Here is a 10,716-nt window from a genome sequence, read left to right on the forward strand (position 1 = left end):
AGTCACCTCTGCCTCTGAGGATAAGTTTATCCAAGTCACCAGCCTCAGAAATCGCAGATTAACAGCAGCTCAGATTAGAGACCAGGTCAATGCCACACAGAGTTCTAGCAGCAGACACATCTCTACAACAACTGTTAAGAGGAGACTTTGTGCAGCAGGCCTTCATGGTAAAATAGCTGCTAGGAAACCACTGCTAAGGACAGGCAACAAGCAGAAGAGACTTGTTTGGGCTAAAGAACACAAGGAATGGACATTAGACCAGTGGAAATCTGTGCTTTTGTCTGATGAGTCCAAATTTGAGATCTTTGATTCCAACCACCGCGTCTTTGTGCGACGCAGAAAAGGTGAACGGATGAACTCTACATGCCTGGTTACCACCGTGAAGCATGGATGAGGAGGTGTGATAGTGTGGGGGTGCTTTGCTGGTGACACTGTTGGGGATTTATTCAAAATTGAAGGCATACTGAACCAGCATGGCTACCACAGCATCTTGCAGCGGCATGCTATTCCATCCGGTTTGCGTTTAGTTGGACCATCATTTATTTTTCAACAGGACAATGACCCCAAACACACCTTTAGGCTGTGTAAGGGCTATTTGACCAAGAAGGAGAGTGATGGGGTGCTACGCCAGATGACCTGGCCTCCACCGTCACCAGACCTGAACCCAATCGAGATGGTTTTGGGTGAGCAGGACCGCAGAGTGAAGGCAAAAGGGCCAACAAGTGCTAAGCATCTCTGGGAACTCCTTCAAGATTGTTGGAAGACCATTTCCGGTGACTACCTCTTGAAGCTCATCAACAGAATGCCAAGAGTGTGCAAAGCAGTCATCAAACCAAAAGGTGGCTACTTTGAAGAACCTAGAATATAAGACATATTTTCAGTTGTTTCACACTTTTTTGTTAAGTATATAATTCCACATGTGTTAATTCATAGTTTTGATGCTTTCAGCATGAATGTACAATTTTCATAGTCAAGAAAATACAGAAAAATCTTTAAATGAGAAGGTGTGTCCAAACTTTTGGTCTGTACTGTATATTCTACCCACACACATTTGGAACTCTCCTGGGGTACCCTCACACATATTATTCCCTCATTTAGTAGATATTTTCACAAAAAAGTGAAATTTTCAAAAATTCAGAAAATTGGCTGAAAATAACGAAATATCAAGGACTCATTGGGCGAATCGCTCTGGAACTGAAATCGGAACGCTCACTGACATTTCCCCTATCTGAAAGTCTGATAAACGCCGGAAAAATGACTAAATCCAAAAAAAAAATTTTTCAACTTTTTTCAATTTTATCCCCGTGGGATATATATTCTACCCACACACATTTGGAACTCTCCTGGGGTACCCTCACACATATTATTCCTTCATTTAGTGGATACTTTCACAAAAAAGTGACATTTTCAAAAATTCTGAAAATTGCATGAAAATGACGAAATATCAAGGACTCATTGGACGAATCGCTCTGGAACTGAAATCGGAACGCTCTCTGACATTTCCCCTATCTGAAAGTCTGATAAACGCCGGAAAAATGACTAAATCCCCAAAAAAATATGTTTCAACTTTTTTCAATTTTATCCCCGTGGGATATATATTCTACCCACACACATTTGGAACTCTCCTGGGGTACCCTCACACATATTATTCCCTCATTTAGTGGATATTTTCACAAAAATGTGAAATTTTCAAAAATTCAGAAAATTGCCTGAAAATAACAAAATATCAAGCACTCATTGGGCGAATCGCTCTGGAACTGAAATCGGAACGCTCACTGACATTTCCCCTATCTGAAAGTCTGATAAACGCCGAAAAAATGACTTAAGTCCAAAAAAAAATTTTTTTAAACTTTTTTCAATTTTACCCCCGTGGTATATATATTCTACCCACACACATTTGGAACTCTCCTAGGGTACCCTCACACATATTATTCACTCATTTAGTGGATATTTTCACAAATAAGTGAAGTTTTCAAAAATCCTGAAAATTGGCTGAAAACGACTAAATATCAAGGACTCAGTGGGCGAATCGCTCTGGAACAGAAATCGGAACGCTCACTGACATTTCCCCTATCTGAAAGTCTGATAAACGCCGGAAAAATGTCTAACTCCAAAAAAAAAAATGTTTCAACTTTTTTCAATTTTATCCCCGTGGGATATATATTCTACCCACACACATTTGGAACTCTCCTGGGGTACCCTCACACATATTATTCCCTCATTTAGTGGATATTTTCACAAATTAGTGAAATTTTCAAAAATTCTGAAAATTGGCTGAAAACGACGAAATGTCAAGGACTCATTGGGCGAATCGCTCTGGAACTGAAATCGGAGCGCTCACTGACATTTCCCCTATCTGAAAGCCTGATAAACGCCGAAAAAATGACTTAAGTCCAAAAAAAAAATTTTTTCAACTTTTTTCAATTTTACCCCCGTGGTATATATATTCTACCCACACACATTTGGAACTCTCCTGGGGTACCCTCACACACATTATTCACTCATTTAGTGGATATTTTCACAAATAAGTGAAGTTTTCAAAAATCCAGAAAATTGGCTGAAAACGACTAAATATCAAGGACTCATTGGGCGAATCGCTCTGGAACTGAAATCGGAATGCTCACTGACATTTCCCCTATGTGAAAGTCTGATAAACGCCGGAAAAATGATTAAGTCCAAAAAAAAAAAATTTTTCAACTTTTTTCAATTTTACCCCCGTGGGATATATATTCTACCCACACTCATTTGGAACTCTCCTGGGGTACTCTCACACATATTATTCCCTCATTTAGTGGATATTTTCACAAAAAAGTGAAATTTTCAAAAATTCAGAAAATTGCCTGAAAACGACGAAATATCAAAGACTCATTGGGCAAATCGCTCAGGAACTGAAATCGGAACGCTCACGGACATTTCCCCTATCCGAAAGTCTGATAAACGCCGGAAAAATGACAAAATCCCCAAAAAAAAAATGTTTCAACTTTTTTCAATTTTATCCCCGTGGGATATATATTCTACCCACACACATTTGGAACTCTCCTGGGGTACCCTCACACATATTATTCCCTCATATAGTGGATATTTTCACAAATTAGTGAAATTTTCAAAAATTCTGAAAATTGGCTGAAAACGACGAAATGTCAAGGACTCATTGGGCGAATCGCTCTGGAACTGAAATCGGAACGCTCACTGACATTTCCCCTATCTGAAAGTCTGATAAACGCCGGAAAAATGACTGTATTCTAAAAAAAAAAATTTTTCAACTTTTTTCAATTTTACCCCCGTGGGATATATATTCTACCCACACACATTTGGAACTCTCCTGGGGTACCCTCACACATATTATTTACTCATTTAGTGGATATTTTCACAAAAAAGTGAAATTTTCAAAAATCCAGAAAATTGGCTGAAAACGACTAAATATCAAGGACTCATTGGGCGAATCGCTCTGGAACTGAAATCGAACCGCTCACTGACATTTCCCCTATCTGAAAGTTTGATAAAAGCCGGAAAAATGACTAAGTCCAAAAAAAAAATTTTTCAACTTTTATCAATTTTACCCCCGTGGGATATATATTCTACCCACACACATTTGGAACTCTCCTGGGGTACCCTCACACATATTATTCACTCATTTAGTGGATATTTTCACAAAAAAGTGAAATTTTCAAAAACTCTGAAAATCACCTGAGAACGACGAAATGTCAAGGACCCATCCGGCGAATCGCTCTGGAACTGAAATCGGAACGCTCACTGACATTTCCCCTATCTGAAAGTCTGATAAACGCCGGAAAAATCACTAAATCTAAAAAAAAAAATGTTTCAACTTTTTTCAATTTTATCCCCGTGGGATATATATTCTACCCACACACATTTGGAACTCTCCTGGGGTACCCTCACACATATTATTCACTCAATTAGTGGATATTTTCACAAAAAAGTGAAATTTTCAAAAATCCAGAAAATTGGCTGAAAACGACTAAATATCAAGCACTCATTGGGCGAATCGCTCTGGAACTGAAATCGGAATGCTCACTGACATTTCCCTTATGTGAAAGTCTGATAAATGCCGGAGAAATGACTAAGTCCCAAAAAAAAAATTTTTCAACTTTTTTCAATTTTACCCCCGTGGGATATATATTCTACCCACACACATTTGGAACTCTCCTGGGGTACCCTCACACATATTATTCCCTCATTTAGTGGATATTTCTACAAAAAAGTGAAATTTTCAAAAATTCTGAAAATCGCCTGAGAACGACGAAATGTCAAGGACCCATCCGGCGAATCGATCTGGAACTGAAATCGGAACGCTCACAGACATTTCCCCTATCTGAAAGTCTGATAAACGCCAGAAAAATGACTAAATCCACCAAAAAAATTTTTTCAACTTTTTTCAATTTTACCCCGTGGGATATACATTCTACCCACACACATTTGGAACTCTCCTGGGGTACCCTCACACATATTATTCCCTCAGTTACTAGATATTTTCACAAAAAAGTGAAATTTTCAAAAATTCAGAAAATTGCCAGAAAACGACGAAATATCAAGGACTCATTTGGCGAATCGCTCTGGAACTGAAATCGGAACGCTCATTGACATTTCCCCTATCTGAAAGTCTGATAAACGCTGGAAAAATGGCTAAATCCCCAAAAAAAAATTTTTCAACTTTTTTCAATTTTACCCCCGTGGGATATATATTCTACCCACACACATTTGGAACTCTCCTGGGGTACCCTCACACATATTATTCCCTCATTTAGTGGATATTTTCACAAAAAAGTGAAATTTTCAAAAATTCTGAAAATCGCCTGAGAACGACGAAATGTCAAGGACCCATCCGGCGGATCGCTCTGGAACTGAAATCGGAACGCTCTCGGACATTTCCCCTATCTGAAAGTCTGATAAACGCCAGAAAAATGACTAAATCCACCAAAAAATTTTTTTCAACTTTTTTCAATTTTACCCCGTGGGATATATATTCTACCCACACACATTTGGAACTCTCCTGGGGTACCCTCACACATATTATTCCCTCATTTAGTGGATATTTTCACAAACATGTGAAATTTTCAAAAATTCAGAAAATTGCCTGAAAATAACAAAATATCAAGGACTCATTGGGCGAATCGCTCTGGAACTGAAATCGGAACGCTCACTAATATTTCCCCTATCTGAAAGTCTGATAAACGCCGGAAAAATGACTAAATCCCCCCCAAAAAATGTTTCAACTTTTTTCAATTTTACCCCGTGGGATATATATTCTACCCAAACACATTTGGAACTCTCCTGGGGTACCCTCACACATATAGTGGATATTTTCACAAAAAAGTGAAATTTTCAAAAATTCATAAAATTGCCTGAAAATAACGAAATATCAAGGACTCATTGGGCGAATCGCTCTGGAACTGAAATCGGAACGCTCACTGACATTTCCCCTATCTGAAAGTCTGATAAACGCCGGAAAAATGACTAAATCCAAAAAAAAAAGACTTTCAACTTTTTTCAATTTTATCCCCGTGGGATATATATTCTACCCACACACATTTGGAACTCTCCTGGGGTACCCTCACACATATTATTCCCTCATATAGTGGATATTTTCACAAATTAGTGAAATTTTCAAAAATTCTGAAAATTGGCTGAAAACGACGAAATGTCAAGGACTCATTGGGCGAATCGCTCTGGAACTGAAATCGGAACGCTCACTGACATTTCCCCTATCTGAAAGTCTGATAAACGCCGGAAAAATGACTGTATTCTAAAAAAAAAAATTTTTCAACTTTTTTCAATTTTACCCCCGTGGGATATATATTCTACCCACACACATTTGGAACTCTCCTGGGGTACCCTCACACATATTATTTACTCATTTAGTGGATATTTTCACAAAAAAGTGAAATTTTCAAAAATCCAGAAAATTGGCTGAAAACGACTAAATATCAAGGACTCATTGGGCGAATCGCTCTGGAACTGAAATCGAACCGCTCACTGACATTTCCCCTATCTGAAAGTTTGATAAAAGCCGGAAAAATGACTAAGTCCAAAAAAAAAATTTTTCAACTTTTATCAATTTTACCCCCGTGGGATATATATTCTACCCACACACATTTGGAACTCTCCTGGGGTACCCTCACACATATTATTCACTCATTTAGTGGATATTTTCACAAAAAAGTGAAATTTTCAAAAACTCTGAAAATCACCTGAGAACGACGAAATGTCAAGGACCCATCCGGCGAATCGCTCTGGAACTGAAATCGGAACGCTCACTGACATTTCCCCTATCTGAAAGTCTGATAAACGCCGGAAAAATCACTAAATCCAAAAAAAAAAATGTTTCAACTTTTTTCAATTTTATCCCCGTGGGATATATATTCTACCCACACACATTTGGAACTCTCCTGGGGTACCCTCACACATATTATTCACTCAATTAGTGGATATTTTCACAAAAAAGTGAAATTTTCAAAAATCCAGAAAATTGGCTGAAAACGACTAAATATCAAGCACTCATTGGGCGAATCGCTCTGGAACTGAAATCGGAATGCTCACTGACATTTCCCTTATGTGAAAGTCTGATAAATGCCGGAGAAATGACTAAGTCCCAAAAAAAAAATTTTTCAACTTTTTTCAATTTTACCCCCGTGGGATATATATTCTACCCACACACATTTGGAACTCTCCTGGGGTACCCTCACACATATTATTCCCTCATTTAGTGGATATTTCTACAAAAAAGTGAAATTTTCAAAAATTCTGAAAATCGCCTGAGAACGACGAAATGTCAAGGACCCATCCGGCGAATCGATCTGGAACTGAAATCGGAACGCTCACGGACATTTCCCCTATCTGAAAGTCTGATAAACGCCAGAAAAATGACTAAATCCACCAAAAAAATTTTTTCAACTTTTTTCAATTTTACCCCGTGGGATATACATTCTACCCACACACATTTGGAACTCTCCTGGGGTACCCTCACACATATTATTCCCTCAGTTACTAGATATTTTCACAAAAAAGTGAAATTTTCAAAAATTCAGAAAATTGCCAGAAAACGACGAAATATCAAGGACTCATTTGGCGAATCGCTCTGGAACTGAAATCGGAACGCTCATTGACATTTCCCCTATCTGAAAGTCTGATAAACGCTGGAAAAATGGCTAAATCCCCAAAAAAAAATTTTTCAACTTTTTTCAATTTTACCCCCGTGGGATATATATTCTACCCACACACATTTGGAACTCTCCTGGGGTACCCTCACACATATTATTCCCTCATTTAGTGGATATTTTCACAAAAAAGTGAAATTTTCAAAAATTCTGAAAATCGCCTGAGAACGACGAAATGTCAAGGACCCATCCGGCGGATCGCTCTGGAACTGAAATCGGAACGCTCTCGGACATTTCCCCTATCTGAAAGTCTGATAAACGCCAGAAAAATGACTAAATCCACCAAAAAATTTTTTTCAACTTTTTTCAATTTTACCCCGTGGGATATATATTCTACCCACACACATTTGGAACTCTCCTGGGGTACCCTCACACATATTATTCCCTCATTTAGTGGATATTTTCACAAACATGTGAAATTTTCAAAAATTCAGAAAATTGCCTGAAAGTAACAAAATATCAAGGACTCATTGGGCGAATCGCTCTGGAACTGAAATCGGAACGCTCACTAATATTTCCCCTATCTGAAAGTCTGATAAACGCCGGAAAAATGACTAAATCCCCCCCAAAAAATGTTTCAACTTTTTTCAATTTTACCCCGTGGGATATATATTCTACCCAAACACATTTGGAACTCTCCTGGGGTACCCTCACACATATAGTGGATATTTTCACAAAAAAGTGAAATTTTCAAAAATTCATAAAATTGCCTGAAAATAACGAAATATCAAGGACTCATTGGGCGAATCGCTCTGGAACTGAAATCGGAACGCTCACTGACATTTCCCCTATCTGAAAGTCTGATAAACGCCGGAAAAATGACTAAATCCAAAAAAAAAAGACTTTCAACTTTTTTCAATTTTATCCCCGTGGGATATATATTCTACCCAGACACATTTGGAACTCTCCTGGGGTACCCTCACACATATTATTCCCTCATTTAGTGGATATTTTCACAAAAAGTGAAATTTTCAAAAATTCAGAAAATTGGCTGAAAATAACGAAATATCAAGGACTCATTGGGCGAATCGCTCTGGAACTGAAATCGGAACGCTTACTGACATTTCCCCTATCTGAAAGTCTGATAAACGCCGGAAAAATGACTAAATCCCCCCAAAAAAAATGTTTCAACTTTTTTCAATTTTATCCCCGTGGGATATATATTCTACCCACACACATTTTGAACTCTCCTGGGGTACCCTCACACATATTATTCCCTCATTTAGTGGATATTTTCACAAATAAGTGAAATTTTCAAAAATTCTGAAAATTGGCTGAAAACGACGAAATATCAAGGACTCATTGGGAGAATCGCTCTGGAACTGAAATCGGAACGCTCACTGACATTTCCCCTATCTGAAAGTCTGATAAACGCCGAAAAAATGACTTAAGTCCAAAAAAAAATTTTTTTCAACTTTTTTCAATTTTACCCCCGTGGCATATATATTCTACCCACACACATTTGGAACTCTCCTGGGGTACCCTCACACATATTATTCACTCATTTAGTGGATATTTTCACAAATAAGTGAAGTTTTCAAAAATCCAGAAAATTGGCTGAAAACGACTAAATATCAAGGACTCATTGGGCGAATCGCTCTGGAACTGAAATCGGAACGCTCACTGACATTTCCCCTATCTGAAAGTCTGATAAACGCCGGAAAAATGACTAAATCCCCAAAAAAAAAATGTTTCAACTTTTTTCAATTTTATCCCCGTGGGATATATATTCTACCCACACACATTTTTAACTCTCCTGGGGCACCCTCACACATATTATTCCCTCATTTAGTGGATACTTTCACAAATAAGTGAAATTTTCAAAAATTCTGAAAATTGGCTGAAAACGACGAAATATCAAGGACTCATTGGGCGAATCGCTCTGGAACTGAAATCGGAACGCTCACTGACATTTCCCCTATCTGAAAGTCTGATAAACGCCGGAAAAAAGACTAAATCCCCTCCAAAAAAATTTTCAACTTTTTTCAATTTTACCCCGTGGGATATATATTCTACCCACACACATTTGGAACTCTCCTGGGGTACCCTCATGCATATTATTCCCTCATTTAGTGGATATTTTCACAAAAAGTGAAATTTTCAAAAATTCATCAAATTGCCTGAAAATAACGAAATATCAAGGACTCATTGGGCGAATCGCTCTGGAACTGAAAGCGGAACGCTCACTGACATTTCCCCTATCTGAAAGTCTGATAAACGCCGGAAAAATGACTAAATCCAAAAAAAAAAATGTTTCAACTTTTTTCAATTTTATCCCCGTGGGATATATATTCTACCCACACACATTTGGAACTCTCCTGGTGTACCCTCACACATATTATTCACTCATTTAGTGGATATTTTCACAAATAAGTGAAGTTTTCAAAAATCCAGAAAATTGCCTGAAAACGACTAAATATCAAGGATTCATTGGGCGAATCGCTCTGGAACTGAAATCGGAATGCTCACTGACATTTCCCCTATGTGAAAGTCTGATAAACGCCGGAAAAATGACTAAATCCCCCCAAAAAAATGTTTCAACTTTTTTCAATTTTATCCACGTGGGATATATATTCTACCCACACACATTTGGAACTCTCCTGGGGTACCCTTACACATATTATTCCCTCATTTAGTGGATATTTTCACAAAAAAGTGAAATTTTCAAAAATTCTGAAAATCGCATGAGAACGACGAAATGTCAAGGACCCATCCGGCGAATCGCTCTGGAACTGAAATCAGAACGCTCTCTGACATTTCCCCTATCTGAAAGTCTGATAAACGCCGGAAAAATGACTAAAACCCCCCAAAAAAATGTTTCAACTTTTTTCAATTTTATCCACGTGGGATATATATTCTACCCACACACATTTGGAACTCTCCTGGGGTACCCTCACACATATTATTCACTCATTTAGTGGATATTTTCACAAAAAAGTGAAATTTTCAAAAATCCAGAAAATTGCCTGAAAACGACTAAATATCAAGGACTCATTGGGCGAATCGCTCTGAAACTGAAATCGGAACGCTCACTGACATTTCCCCTATGTGAAAGTCTGATAAACGCCGGAAAAATGAGTATGTCCAAAAAAATTTTTTTTCAACTTTTTTCAATTTTTCCCCCGTGGGATATATATTCTGCCCACACACATTTTGAACTCTCCTGTGGTACCCTCACACATATTATTCCCTCATTTAGTGGATATTTTCACAAAAAAGTGAAATTTTCAAAAATTCAGAAAATTGCCTGAAAACGACGAAATATCAAAGACTCATTGGGCGAATCGCTCTGGAACTGAAATCGGAACGCTCACTGACATTTCCCCTATCTGAAAGGCTGATAAACGCTGAAGAAATGACGTAAGTTAAAAAAAATAATTTTTTTTCAACTTTTTTCAATTTTACCTCCGTGGCATATATATTCTACCCACACACATTTGGAACTCTCCTGGGGTACCCTCACACATATTATTCCCTCATTTACTAGATATTTTCACAAAAAAGTGAAATTTTCAAAAATTCAGAAAATTGCCTGAAAATG

Source organism: Phyllobates terribilis, unplaced genomic scaffold (assembly GCF_046119375.1).
Source record: "Phyllobates terribilis strain yellow unplaced genomic scaffold, ASM4611937v1 Scaffold_28__1_contigs__length_16237799, whole genome shotgun sequence".
Taxonomy (NCBI): Eukaryota; Metazoa; Chordata; class Amphibia; order Anura; family Dendrobatidae; genus Phyllobates; species Phyllobates terribilis.